The sequence below is a fragment of the Leucoraja erinacea genome, chromosome 19 (assembly GCF_028641065.1).
Source record: "Leucoraja erinacea ecotype New England chromosome 19, Leri_hhj_1, whole genome shotgun sequence".
Lineage (NCBI taxonomy): Eukaryota > Metazoa > Chordata > Chondrichthyes > Rajiformes > Rajidae > Leucoraja > Leucoraja erinaceus.
The window spans coordinates 32494521-32510454 of NC_073395.1; the positions used below are offsets into that span (position 1 = coordinate 32494521).

At 39.8% G+C, this 15934-nt stretch overlaps 1 protein-coding gene across 1 annotated transcript in view; it reads left to right on the forward strand.

Moving 5' to 3' along the window:
- The window catches only part of ppfia2 (PTPRF interacting protein alpha 2), a 281508-nt gene extending 274700 nt beyond the window's left edge, over positions 1-6808 (forward strand). Inside the window, 1 exon segment of the mRNA XM_055650768.1 lies at positions 5391-6808. The gene's annotated coding sequence lies outside the window, so the exon portion shown is untranslated.
- Positions 6809-15934: the final 9126 nt, after the last annotated feature.

Here is a 15934-nt window from a genome sequence, read left to right on the forward strand (position 1 = left end):
GTGTCAGAGAGTATTTTACATTTTTTCATGTTTTATATTATGTAAGACAATATCGACATAACAATGAGGAAATTAAACATGTATGCATGTCCAGGTAGATGGGATGGCAAGTCTGCAAATTATCAAATTAGTGTTCATTAAAGCACAGTGCGTCCACACAAAACACTTTTGTGTGGACAGGCTCTGAAGCGTGGAGGGCCAGAAGCTGCAGAAAAAAAATCTCATATTACTTGGGTCTGCATGGACTTCAATTCATAAAATGTCAATCTCTTCTTAATGTCAATGAGACTTATACTGTAATTTAATGCCATAGATAAGTTAGCTCAAGTTCAAGTGGAGGAGCAGAGGCTGCAGAATAGCTAGAGAAAGAAACATCTCATAGTACCTAGGTCTGCATGGGCTTCAATTCATAAAATGTCAACCTCTATTTAATGTCAATGAGACTTACACTGTAATTTACTACCATTGATAGGTTAGTTCAAGTTCAAGTGGAGGGTCAGGCAGAAGCTACAGAAAAAAAATCTCATAGTCATTAAGTCTGCATGGACTTCAATTCATAAAATTTCAACCTCTTCTTAATGTTAGTGAGAATAACAATAGGTTACTACCATAGAAAAATTAGTTCAAGTTCACATACACAATTCATTTCTACAGAAACATCAACCATTTCTGACCATTTCTCACTCCAATGGAAGCCTATAAAGTGCGATCATTATCGGCCGCTTCTTAATTGAGACCGCGGCTTCACTATATTAAGTACCTAGGCCGCGCGGTCGGAGCACTTTTTCCCGGTAAGTTATCGCTGGCAGCTCCGAGATTAGATGTTAAAGACTTATTAGACTACAACAAGCTGGCATTAGTGAAAATGTTTAATTTACTGTGTTATGGATACACATAGTTTAGGCCCTCAACTTCATGAATGAGTGAGTGAATGAATGAATGATTGAATGAATGAATGAATGCATGAATGAATGATGAATGATTGAATGGATGAATGAATGAATTGACTAACTGAATGACTGAATGTTTGAATGAATGAATGAATGAATGAATGATTGATTGAATGAATGAATGAATGAGTGAATGTGAGTGAGTGAGTGAGTGAATGGATGAGTGAATGTACAGCCTCCAAATCTCATTTTTTCACATTATAAAAGGGTGCAATTAAATTAATTAAAGTCCATACAGATAGATTTTCATAAATTCAGACTTTAGATCTTACCTTTCAGTTTGAGTTGATTCACAAAGTTTGACTGGTTTCACAACTTTGTGTTGCAGCACCTCAGCAGGGATTTTGCTGTCAAGACTTTCTTCCACTTCTATCCACTTAGCAGTACATTCTTCAGAGTTCTTAATGCTTTTCTCACTAAATTGAATTGCCCTGCTGCAAGTTTCTACGACATGTATTCCACAGAACTAGAAAGAACTTTCATCGGAATCTCCAGTAAAACAGGCATCAGTCAAGTCCTCTCAGCCATGTTGTGTGCTCCCTGCCTAGCTAGCCTGAAACAAAGCGCGTGATTGGCCAACTGGCATACAACTCAATGTTAAACGTGCTTTGATTGGACTGAAAATACCCGAACATTTTCCAGTTTTTCTCTGATTTAATAAAAATGTGCAAGTCTTGTTCATGACGAGTTTCAGGGGTGATTTATATAATATTTTAACACAATATGTGAAAATTTCATGTAGTTCTGTGATTTGGGTCACGAAACACTGGAATAAAGCTCCTCGGGCCACAGCCTACTGAGAGAAACTCAATTAATTACTGTGTATTTTAAAATACTTTTCCATAACTTTAAAAAAGCAATAAAAAGCAGATTCTGAAATGAAAAGATTTTTTTTTAATTGAGCAAGTCATAAAAATCTGAGACGGGAGCAAAGTTAACATATCAGCTCATTAACTTTCTGATATTTCAATGACTTACAATAATAAGGTTAGTTGTCCTCTCTCCCCACAAATTTCCTGCATTGTATTCCAAAGACAATTCACAATATCATGAATAAAATATAGGATCTGAGCTTCATAATGGGACAAATGACTTCCTTCATCAAAACAATAAGATTTAAGGAATACCTTAAAAGAGAAAGAAGAAATCGTGAAAAAAAGTTAAGAATGAGAATTGTCGCGCTTACAGTATTGGCCATTGCTTATGTGTCACACAATGATTCCTTTCCTTTAAAAATAATTTGGAAAAATGTTTGCACTTTCTGATGAAAGGTCTTTGACCTTGAAATGTTAACTGATTTATTTCTTCCATAGATGCTGCCTGACAGGTTGAATATTTCTACCATTTTCTGTTTTATTTTTCATAGATAATCAATTTAACAACATTACAAAAATTCCAAAGGCAATTTAAAAATCTCAAGTAGTTTATCTTAATTTTTGATTTTCAAGGTCTTTTTAAAAATCGACATATTTTTGTTATTTTGGATTGAAAAAATGAAGATTTGAATATTAGGCCTGATTAATCATTTAAGGACTCCTTCCTCAGTGTTCATCGCTACTTGGCCCATGACAGTGAATATTCTCTGTAGAAGCAGAGATTTTTATTAAGTTCCTGGTTGAAGAGGAGATGATTTGGTGTTAGCATGGTGCACAATAATGACTTTGTTCACCAAAAACAGGTGAATGATAATTTCAAGACAATTAAATTTGTTGCACAGGGAGAATCCACGATCTTCTATGTCTCATTGATTTATCAGCGTGTTTCATTGCCTCTAATCATTTATCAATGAACATCTATATGAGGAATTAATGTTTCACACTTGCTTTTTATTCTTTTATTCTGTTCGAAATAAATAATAAAATAAAATAAAAATAAAATAAATGTAACAATGGGACATACAACAGAACTAAGTATTAGTTTGTGCTTCACTACTTTGTACATAAATATCATGGCCTAATTAGCGTAGATTCCAGGCAAGATGATGTCAAATTGTTTTAATTCATATTATTTATAAATCAAACTGCAATTCAATATATACTTGGTACAATAATCCTCTATATAGTCATTCTGATTGGCTTTCAGGTTTGGATGGCTAAAACAAAACACCAACCAGCACGCTGTATTTTTTTATTTGATCAGAGTGATGAGTTCTGATGTAGCTTGCCTTATTCTTTCATGACAGCAAATGGTTCTTTGATTATAGTCAAGGCACTAATGGAATTGTCTTAAGACTCAATAGAGGCACATAGGCTTTGGCTGGTCTCCACCTGTGCTCACATGAGAGATTATCACAATCTAGATATCACTGGCAACGCCAGCTTTTATTGCCAATCACTCATGGCCCTTGAGAAGATGCTGGTGAACCATATTCCTGAACAGCTGCAGTGGTTCTGGTTAAGGTAGTCCCACAGTACTGTTGACGAAGCAACAGAAGGAAGGACCCAGCCTCTGACCTGCTGTGATACCATTTCTAAATCAGGCACAGTGTGCAACATATTAGAAAGGGTCAACTGCATTTGTTGGGATTATCCACATTGTGCCTGAGGGCAAGAGGTTATCAGCCAAATATTGCTTATTTCTGCCACAATCTTTGTCATCTGGGCCAAGGACTCATATGGTAACATTAACAGGCTGGATAATGTGTTCCCAGGGCTACAATGAACATTCAAGCAATCATACTATCTAATTGTGGACTGTGCCTTCACAAAATATGACTGAGTCTCACTTGCAACTGAGTCTTCTCCTTCAGGCAATGTGCCCTGCAATGCACTGTAGTTCTACTTGCAACCAGCTCTCAACTGAGTCTCCCTCAGGCAACGTGTCAACATATCTCTCTCATGCAACATATCTCTCTAACATATTGTGTTTTCTACCACCACCGCTACCACTGCAGCACAGCCTCCAATGAAGAATACCAAAATAAAAAGTCAACTCTACAGCATTGGCCTTTTGGGCGAATGTGACAGAAAAGATTGCAATCAGAAAAGCTTGGAGCATTGATGAGATTATTTAAGATGCATGCTTACCTCTCTGGTTGATTATCCTTCTATAAGGGTCAGCACTGCCCCAATGTCCATGTGGACCTTAGTCTCCAACATGATGCCCTAAATTAAGTGGACTCTCCTTTCTGATGAGTCTTTGTAGTTTTGACTAATGCGATACAGGAAACCTTTTTCTAATTTGTTCACCAATGACATTCTTGCTTCAGCAGATCTAACAGTGAATATCTTATTGATTCCGCATGAAGCAATATATGTGATGTGTGCCTAATGTGACTAAGTGTGGCAGCTACAGAAAGAATGTTTCAGGAGGAGTCCTAAGTGTCAGCTCTTGACATGAAATACCTAATGAGATTTTGGTAATTTTGCAGAATTGCTCTGTATTTCACAGGTTTTCTCTTGTATAGCCCAACTTCCACCTGCTGCCAGTTTCTTCTGTTTGCGAAGACCTCATGGGTCTCTCCATCCTGACATTGATTTCTATTCACCGACATCTCCAAATTGTGTTCTGTTCGATGGCGATCTCCCTTTCTCTTTTCTAACTCATTGACTTCTAGGGCAGCAACTAAATCTATTGTGACAAGCGCTTGTCTATAAGGACTGGGTCCTTCAAAGGATTGGACCCTTTACATGCAGCAAAATGATGCCACCTCCACCAATCCATCACTTCGTCTGGCAGCTCGTTGCATGTGTACATCATCCTCTGTGAAAAAAAATCCCTTAGCTTACACCTATGTCCTCTAGTTTTAGATTGCCCTACCTTGGGGAAAAGATTTGTTATTCACCTGTCTATGCTGCTCATGATTTTATATATCTCTATAAGGTCACACTTCAACCTCTGACGCTCCAGATAAAACTGATCCAGCTTATCCAGCTCTCCTTATAAATCAGATTCTTCATTCCAAGTAACATCCATGGAAATCTTTTTTACACCTTCTAGTTCAATAAAATCCTTCCTAGACGAAGGTGATCTGAAGTGTACACATTACTCCAAATGTGGCCTTACCAGCATCCGTTACAACAGGAACGTGATGTCCCAACTTCAGTATGCAATTTCCTGACTGATTAAATCAAAAGTAGCTAATCTCTACTGCACCACCCTGCCCATTTGTGTTGCTCATGAACTATGTACCCACACCCCTAGGTTTCTCTGATCTACAACACACTGCAAGACCCTTTTGTAATTTCCCAAGAGGAGGTCGAGTTTTACTACTTCTCCAGTTGGGCCATCTACATGTTAAGTGAGAAGGTTTTCCTGAACAGATTTCACTAAAACCCCTTAGCACTATGACACTTTTGTAAGGTAATTAAATTATTTTGAAATGTATCAATGTCTAATCACTCCAAAACCAGAATTAATAAATTTCTAAGCAGCTTTTCGAAATATTTTATTATGTCTCAATTTTTTTTTTAATGTAACAATTAACTTTCTGTTTTTCAGCATTTGGCCAATACCTGTATGCAAAAATTTCCATTGGCTTTGAAGACTGACGATACCAACAGCAATTTGCCAGTTAAATGAATTGATATTGCTAAAAGTACATTCTCAAAGTGCAACAATGTTTTTGTAAAGAATTTAGCTTATGGGCGGTGATGATTTATAGATGTCATTTTATTATATTTCACTATCAACTGAGTTGATATTATTCAGTAAATGTTTGACAGAAAAGTACCGCGCTCACTGTTTTCAAACATCAGTGTAAGAATGGACAAGTATTAGCACCATTTTATCATATCATTTGTTCTTGACTCATGGTTTACAAAATTGTCGTGTATAATATTGGCTGAACATATGTATTGTGTACGGATTTCTTTATATATATGTATGTTGTATGTAAATGTATATAAATATTTTATAAAAGAGCAAAAGTACTGCACAGAATTTACATGTGGTTTTAATCAGAACACACTCATTGTCAAATAATTCTTCTGTTTGTCATAGAGTCGTACAACACGGAAACAGGCCCTTTAGCCCAATTCATCCGTGCCACCCAAGATGCCCATCTACGCTAGTTCCATTTGCCCACATAGGACTCGTATCCCTCTCAAACTTTCCAATCAATGTACCTCATCTTGTTTATATCTCATCACCTGCCATAGACTTTGTGATATTTAATACACAAAAAACATTTTTACAAAGATTTACTAAAACAATGCAATTTGGACTGTAATTTCAGTAATATTCCTAACTTTCTAACATGCAGTTGAAGCTGGAATCCTGCCATAATCAGATGTTAAATATCTGACAACACTACATTGCAGAATACATTTTCCTCTGGGCCTTCATAAGGTGATGAGACTGTACTGAGATGACAAATAAGCATTGCAATCATTCTGCTAAACTGCTAATCTAAAATACCTTATTCCTGGAACCTATTCTGCAACCCACTACTAATTTGACTTGTGGACCAAGTTTTACTTTGTAGCCTTTGTCAGAATTGTGCTATTATGATCTCAAAATGTGAACCAAAATTTTACAAACTGGTATGTTTGGTGTTACCATTTGTTTCTGACAAATCTTCTGTCTTAATAACTTGGCATTTGTTGAACTCTCAGCTTACCTGCAAGCTACTGCCAAGCTTGCCTTGTAAAGACTTTATACTGTTAAATTCACTTTATTAGAAGAAATAACTGAAAGACAGAAGGTTATGCAAAATTAAATATACACAATATTAGTCATTTCATCAGATTTATTGCCTGCAGTAGTATTATTTGTCCTCATATTGTTACTCTTTGATTGTAGACATTTGGAGAAAATAGTGATGGCTTTAATATTCTGGTTGCAAGCTCCAGCTGCTTTGACCTCAGCTTTCTGAACTGTCTTTTAGTTATTTCCCTTTGCATTTCTTTTGCTATGTTTTGTATGATCAAACAATTCTGTTTAGTCCCATATTTGTTTCCTGCTTGATTTCAGTCAAAGCTAATGGTGATCCAGTTATTTTGCACTGTCAATAAAGAGTACCACTGATAAGACCTATTTCAAAGTCACTTCAGTGAGCCATAGTGAAATGGATTGCTTAATTTATCTCGCTGGTTATATAAATGACAGATTTACTGAGCCATGGCAGATATTTGTTCAAGATGTCCATTGAAGTTTCAACATGAAAATGAGATTCATAATGAAAATCAGTCTTGTTTGTCCATATATTTGCCACTAGTCCATTCACAGCAAAATCATCTTAATATCAGCCAGAAAACAACATATACCTTATTACCTGATCTGTTATATTTTCCACATTTATCGTTTGTGCTCCCTGAATGCTTAAAGTTCATTAACAAGTGAACTGAAAGTACCAAATATTATTTTATTTATCATTAGTATTACTATGATCGAGGAAAGACTTCAACATTAGAAACCAAACAGGATTTGAACCCATACCATGAATGTCAAAGAACTGCAGATTCTCAAATGGGACAAGCAGAAAGATCTTTTGATTCTTTTAAAATAAATGTATTTTAGTGTGTGGGCATTGGTGGCATTTATTGCCCAACCCTTCTTGCCAGAAGGTGCTGATGAGATCCTTTTTTGTACTCCTGGTGGACTGTTCCCATTGTACGATTGAGTAAAAAGTTCCAGGAATTGAATCCAGAGTTGATTAAGGAAGAGCAATATATTTTCAAGACAGGATGGTATGTGACTTGGAGAAAAACCTGCAAATGGTAGTTTTTCCTTCCACATTGGTGGAAATTGGTATTGACTGTGAAGGATGATGAATGCCTTGCAGTCAAGTGGGAATTAAATATTGAGTATTTTGCAACCATCAGCAATTTTCCTCAGTTACAAACCTTTGCTGGAAAGAAGTTGAGGATGAAACAACTGAAAGCGAATGGGGCTCTCACCCACCACCCTCCAGGCAGAAGCCCAAAACAATATAAGAGGGTTCCATCGATCATACCATACGTCCCCCCCCCACCCCCAAACATGGGATCTGACCTCATATTGCACCCCAACCCCACACTGTCGCTCCTCTGAACACCTTGATCTCCGCCACTGTTGATCATACCAAGCCCACACCCGCCTCTGACCTAATATTCCAAACCAGCCCCTCTCTCTCTCTCTCTCACATGTGAGTCTCCTTCCCCATCACATTATCCACACCTCCCCCTCCCCCATCCTCGAAACCCCTCTCCCATTATCCACTGCTGACTCCACACCTGGCCCCAGTTCCAACCCCTACATTTTTTTCATCATCCCCTCTGACCTGCCCTTCTCTTGACACTGGGCTGTCTGTCCTCACCAGAGACCTCCTCTTCATGCCCCTGCACCCACACTTCGAGTTCCAAGTTTGCCATGATGTTGAGTTCTTCTTCTGCCACTGTGCTCATTTCTTTGGCATGGAGTCCATACCCCGTCTCTGATGCCCTTTATTCCCACCTCCTCTTCCTCTGGACCCACTACTAGCCTTTTACCGTATCTGAACCTTTTCATTTCTAACTATCAACATATCAACCTGTTATTTTCCCCCTCTCTCCCATACACTTCTCCAACTGAATTAATACCCCTCCTTTCCCTCTGTTGTTCCCATCTAACATCACCCCTCATTCAGTATCATTCTTCACCTTCCTTTCCCATAGGATTACAAATCAGCATTGTTTCATTTTCCATTGATCAGCCCGAGTCAGCTGCTGACTCCATTCTCCCCTCCACTTCCTCATCTCCCAATCAACCCTTCCTCACCTGTATCCATCTATTGCTTGCCACTTTTTGCCTTGCCCCTCTCTCCACTTCTTTGCACTGTCTACCTTCCCTCTGTACTTTCAGTCTAGATGAAGTCTCAACCCAAAACACGATTGTTCATTTCTCTCCACAGATGCTGTCCGTTGTTCTTTAATTTTTCTGAAAGTAAATTGGTCCTCGACATTGCCCTGAGGAACTCCTACAGAGATACCTGTGACAGGAAGGACGGACACACTTGTCATCACTTTCTGCAAGGTATGACACTGACTGTTGAAATGTTTACTCCTAAATGCCCATAGATTTCATTTTTACCAGGGCTACTTGAAACCACATTCAGTCAAGTGCCCCCCTGGTGTCAAGGGGCAACTTACCTCTGGAACTCACCTCCCTGTTCCATAGTTAAAGAACTCTGAAGCCAAGTAGTCGTGGAAAAAGCAAATTGGACATCTGTGAGTGGGTGATTGGTGAGTACTGTAAATGACACCTAATAGAACAGTAAACAATACCATCCACCGTTTAGCCAATAATAAAGAATAGATTAGTAGAGCATTATTAATCATTTTGGGTGTGTCGTCTTTGTGAATGCAGTCGTCATTTGCCTTCTGATTCTTTATCATTCATTTTGTTTTGTTCATGTTCTTTCTCAGTCCAAGCTGTTTAGCTTCCAATCTGTCTGTCTTTCTCTTGCAAAGAAAATTGACAAAATATTCTTCAGCCATTCTTGGAAACAAGAATATCAGCAAAATAGGTGTAAAGTTGGGCCCCTTCCCTGGAGGTCCCCTGGAACTTAGCTGAAGTGAATTAGCGAGGATGGCCATTAACCCTCTCCACAAAGATGGACAAAGGGAATACAATAATAGTTCATAGCATTCTACCCAAGATCAGGGACCAGTGGAATAATTCCATCCTAATATTCTTGGTATTACTTAATCAGTGATGTGTAAAATGTATCCTCACTATTCATGTTTATAAATGGCATTCCATGAATAGGTCAAAAGTCATTGTCTGATCTTTCTGCCCTGAGTCACCCAAGCCACCCAAAACCAATCCCTTGTATCATGTATTAATCCTATCATGTATTAAATGTTCTCTAACTCACCTAATCCCATCTGTACTTATGGCTTAAATTATTTGTCTCGGCAAAGTATATTCAAGATGCATGTTCATTCATTGCAGGATCGTGCAGCCACAAGATATCATGTACTTTTCTCTTCTCCCCATGCAGGTTTATAGCCACCTAATTCATAACTACTTATATAGCATATAAAAGACAGGGAGGACTTGTGGGGACTGCAAAAGTGCTGCCCGACTCTCGTGGAGTGATAACAATCCTGGCTGGCTGTTATCATCGCTCTCTGACCAATGTAGCTCCCTTATCAATAATTTTGTTTAAATATCTACTTCAGATTTCATTTCTTAAATTCATAATGACTTGAAAAAGATAATCTGAAGTAAACCTTTAAAAAGTACATTTAGCATTTTAAGATGAGGACTATATCCGATTATCTCAATAACAGAACATTCTTCTTAATCTAATATAACTCAGTTCTGAACAAATACACTTCACAAAAATTCATTTGATGAACATTTTCCACTTGCCAATCCGATTATTTTTGCTGAATTTGTTTCCTCGGTATAAACGGTTTGTTCTCTGATTTATGTGGGTGTGTGTTGCATGGTACCTACCCTCTTACTGAAGCCAGCACTGGAATCAGAAGCTCAGTGGGTTTTTCTATAACAATTCTGGTTCTTGTTGAACTTTGTTGGATCTGCAACATCTGGTGGTAGTGTAATTTGGTGTTTGGGAAATAGAGGGAAACCCTTGTTCATTAGGATCTGTATCTCCGGGCAGAGGAAAATAAAAATCTGATTATTCACAACCTGAACTTTAGGAGAGACAAAACAGTTCCCTTTGATGAGATTGTTTGTGTAATTAGTGGGAGTCTTTATGGGTACATGAGTGCAGTCAATGGCTGCCTGGTTGTGTGGGAAGCCAACAATGTCCATGATGCTACACAAAAAAGCTGGAGAAACTCAGCGGGTGCAGCAGCATCTATGGAGCGAAGGAAATAGGCAACGTTTCAGGCCGAAACCAAGGGTTTCGGCCCGAAACGTTGCCTATTTCCTTCGCTCCATAGATGCTGCTGCACCCGCTGAGTTTCTCCAGCTTTTTTGTGTAACCTTCGATTCTCCAGCATCTGCAGTTCCTTCTTAAACAATGTCCATGATGCTACCTGATTGTCATACAAACCCAAGTATTTGAAGTCATCCCCATGGTGTTTGAATGCTCTACTGCTGGTGAGCAGCAGACAGGGAAACATTGTACAGATCTGATACAGCTGCTTGGAAAGATCCTGTGGCAAGGATGCCAATAGTCAATGTGACCTAGATCTTCACAAAGACAGCAGCCTGGGCACAACAGTCCAAGATCTTCCTGCATGATAACACATTTCTCAGCTGTGACAGCTTTGAAACATGCAAGCTTACAAATATGTCTCTGACAGTCTCCTCACAGATGAGCTTGTCTTTACCACCTGCTATGATGCCCTCAACCCACTCGACATGACCAGCTATTATTATATTGACATCACATGAAAAATAGTTGGTTGAACTACTGATAACACCAAATCTCCATTTACTAACTGCCCCATGCTGCTGGCCAGCACTGGCCAATGCTAAAATAAATCCAATATAAAAGAATCAAACTAAACCAAATTGATGAATAAACCATGTCAAATATCATTCAAATGATATCTAATCTGGTACAGTTCCTCAGTCCCTGTCATTCACATGCATTTTACTCCCTTTAAGAAGGATTCAACCACCAACCCAGCGAATTATCATCCTGTTTCACTAACAAGTACTTGCTGCAAATTGCTGGAGCATATCGTTGATAGTAATCTGATGCGTCACGTCAGCAAACGAATAATATCCTGGCCGACAACCAACATGCATTTAGGAGGCATAGATCATGCGAGTCTCAGCTTATCCTGACGACAAATGACCTGGCCAAGCACCTTGACAGTAACGTGTAATGGATTTAGTTGTGCTGGACTTTTCTAAAGCATTTGATGTCATCCCACACCAGAGACTGCTTCGGAAGCTTGACTTCTATGGTATTTGTTCCAACACGAAACAATGGATTTCCAGTTTCCTGACAAAACGTCTTCAGCGTGTGTGTGTGAACGGAAAGAGCTCCAATTGGCATCCAGTGTTGAGTGGTACACCTCAGGGCACAGTACTTGGCCCACACCTATTTTTGCTTTACATAAACGACATCCATGAAAAAGTCGCAAGTAGGACCAGACTTTTCACTGATGATTGTTTGCTGTACTGTCCAATTAAGTCAACTGATGATGAAGATGCTCTCCAAAAGGATCTCAATACTATGGTCGAGTGGTCACAACAATGGGGCATGCAGTTCAACCCTTCCAAATGTGAAACCATGCGTGTCACCAGAAAGAGGAATCCAGGCGTCACATCCTACAACATACTTGGTGTCATCCTTGAAGAATCCAAACAAACCAAGTATCTTGGCATCAAATTGCAGAATGATCTGCGTTGGAATGGTCAGACTCATCATGCAACGGTGAAAGCAACAGGTGTCCTAAACTTCCTGAGGCACAACTTTCATCATTGTTCAGCTTCTGTCAAGGAGAAGCTGTATTTCACCCTCGTTAGACCTCATTTGGACTACGCAGTTGCAGCTTGGGACCCATACACAGTTAAAAACATTTCATCCATCGAACGTGTCCAAAGACAGGCCGCTCGATTTGTTACTAACACCTATGAGAGAGAAGCGAGTGTCACCAAACTTCTGAATTCTCTGGGGTGGAACCCTCTCCAAGACAGACGTGAAGCTCACCGTTTGACCTGTTTTTACAAAATGTTAAATGGTCAGCTAGACATAGATCACAAGACCTACACCAACCCCAAACCAATTAGGAGCAGACGAGGGCATTCGATCCAATTTGTGATCCCAGCTACAAAGACAGATGTGTACAGCAATTTGTTCTTCCCACGCACAATTAAAGCATGGAATAATCTCCACCAAACTATAGTTACCCAACCAGATGCAACTAAATTTAAAGTAGCACTTTCTTCCCAATAACCCTTTCTGGCTTAATCCCTCCCTTCACCACCTCCAGTTTAAATTCCAGTTGGAATATTTTGGAGGACCAAAGTAACCAAGAACCAAGAACTTTCCTACCTCCCTGTGCTCCCACATTAGCTGTAGCATGGCAAGCAGCTTGACTTTTAATGTGGGAATCTTCAGAGCCTTGCATGATGATCTGCTTCTCAGAATCTTAGCTTCTGCTTTGTTATTTCTCAATTTAAGTAGCAAGAGCCTGGGGTAACTTTCTGATGTGCAACAATACAGACCCTGGTAGTTTAGCATTCTTCTTCTCATGCTCATTCGCCAAAGACATTGGTGGTAGTATGGACAGTGAGGAAGGATATCCAGATTTACAAAATGACCTAGATCATTTGGGTAGCTAGGTCAAAGAATGGCAAATGGAATTTAACTCACGAGTGTGTGAGGTGTTGCATTTTGTATGTCAAACCAGGTCAGGACTTGCACAGTAAATGGTACAGCCCTGGAGAGTATTATGGGACAAAGAGATCTGGGAGTATGGTTTGCCTGAAAGTGGCAGGTCAGATGGACAGGATGAAGAGGAGGACATTCAAGAAAAGATATTGAGTATAAAAGTTGGGACATTATGATACAGCTGTACAAGTTGTTAGTGAGACCCACTAGGAGTACTGTGGGCAGTTCTGGTTGCCCAGCTACGGAGAGAATGTCATTAAGTTGGAAAGGGTGCAGAACCGGTACACCAGGTAACACCATGCCCCTCAACTCTCTTTCTCCCTCTGTATTCTATCTCATTTTTGTTCAAGATTCGCCCACTATGGTGGTGTCATCTGCAAACGTACTGTCAATGGATTTGTAGCTCAGAATCCTGAGTGTATAGGGAGTGTCGTTAGGGGCTGAGGACACAGATTGTTGGGGCACCTGTTTAGTTTAGTTCCAAGATAAAGCATGGAAACAGGCCCTTCAGCCCATCAAGTCCACCAAAAAAATAGCAAATCGAGTTAAATCGCTGCCTCACAGTGCCAAAGACCCAGGTTTGATCCTGAACACAGATATCGCCCGTGGAATTTGCACTTTCTCCCTATGACCGTGTGGATTACCCCATGGGTTTCAGCAGGGTGCTTCAGTTCCCTCCTACATTCCAAGACATGCAGATTTGCAGGTTAATTGGTCTCTATACATTGTCCCTATTGTGTACGGAGTGAATGAGAAAATGTAATAACGTGGAACTAGATTGATTGGGTGATCAATGGTTGGCGTGAACTTGGTGGGCCGAAAAGCCTGTTTCTATTCTGTATTGCTAAACTAATCTAAACTACAGAAAATCGTCATCGTCGATTTTAAATTTGACAGATCGGCCTTTTTTCTTAACGGATAATGAAATACCCTGAATCCCTTCAAGTATATTTTTAAATGCTTCCTTTCTATGACACAGATTTATCTTCAATTATCTGTTTCTAATCTAAATTTGCTAAATCACTTTTCAGTCTAGTAAAATTGGCCTTGACCTATTTTAGAACTTTTATTTCTATTTTATCTTTATTCTTGCCATTTTCCATAATTATGTTATCTAACTGAATGACAAATGCTATCACAAATACTTCCAATAGAGTGGCACAGTTGAAACGTTTGCTCGCAGTGGCAGAGAAGCAGGTTCAATTCTGACCTTGGGTGCCATCTGCAAGTAATTTACATGGTTTCCCTGTGACTGTATGGGTATCTACAGGTTTGTAGGTTAATTGGTCACTGTAAATTGCCCTTAGTATGTAGCCATGGTAAAATCTGGATGGAATTGATGAGAATGTGAGGAGAATATGGTTGGCTCGATGGTTGGCATGTACTTAGGGGGCTGAACATAGAACAGTACAGTACAGAAATAGACCCTTCAGTGCACAGTGTCTGTGCCAAGGCCAACACTTATTCGTATCCCTCCACTCCCTGCATATCCATGTGCCTAGTCAAAAATCTCTAAAATGTTACGGTCATATCTGTCTCCATCACCAACCCTGGGCACACATTCCAGGCATTCACCACACTCTGTAAAAAAAAACTTGCCCCACCATGTGCCTAGTCAAAAAGGCTCTCGGCTGCAAAGGAAGCACAACCTGGACTCTAACCTGTCGTCCATCGAGAGCCTGCTGACATACTGCTGTCTCCATCACCACCATGGCAGACAGGGAGAGGCTGGGGTAACACATTCCAGGCATTCTCCACACTCTGTAAAAAAAAAACTTGCCCCACACATCTCCTTTAAACTGCCCCTCTTACCTTAAAGCTATGTCCTCTAGCATTTGATATTTCCATCCTGGGGAAGAAGGTTCTGACTATTTATCCTATCTATGTATCTCATTATTTTGTTTTTTTGTTTTTTTCTGTTTCTTGTTTTTTTTGTACTAAATTATATGTATGCACTGAGTACGAGTAGCTTTCAATTTCACTGTACATGTATAGTGACAATAAATGGCATATCATTATATCATGTCCTCTGGCATTCCAGAGGAAACAACATTCAAGCCTGTCCAACACTTGTCCTTTACCTAATTTCCCATTTTCTAGGCATCATTTTCATTTAAAAAAAACCCATAGTCCTGGAGTAACTCAGTGAGTCAGGCAGTATCTCAGGAGAGCATGGGGTGACACGGTGGCACAGCGGTAGAGTTGCTGCCTTACAGCTCTTGCAGCGCCGGTGACCCGGATTTGATCCCAACTACGGGTGCTGTCTGTATGGAGTTTGTACATTCTTCCCATGGCTGCATGGGTTTTCTCTGAGATCTTCGGTTTCCTCTTACACTCCAAAGACGTACAGATTTGTAGGTTAATTGGTTCAGTGTATATGTAAATTGTCCCTAGTGTGTATAGGATAGTGTTGATATGTGGGGTGGCTGGTCGGCACGGACTCAGTGGGCTGAAGGGCCTGTTTAAGCGCTGTATCTCTAAACTAAACTAAACTAAACAAAAAAAAGGTGATGTTTTTGGTCTGGAACCCTTCTTCAGACTGATTCTGGTTGGGAGAGTGGGGGGTGGAAGCTGGAAGAGAGGTGGGGACAGGACAAAGCCTGGCAAGTGATGGGTGGATACAAATGAGAGGGAACTACAGATGCTGGTTTGCAAAAGACACATCGTGCGGGAGTAACTCAGCATGTCAGGCAGCATCTCTGGAGGACATGGGTAGGTGCCGATTTGGTTCAAAACCCTAGTGAACCCATTGAGTGGA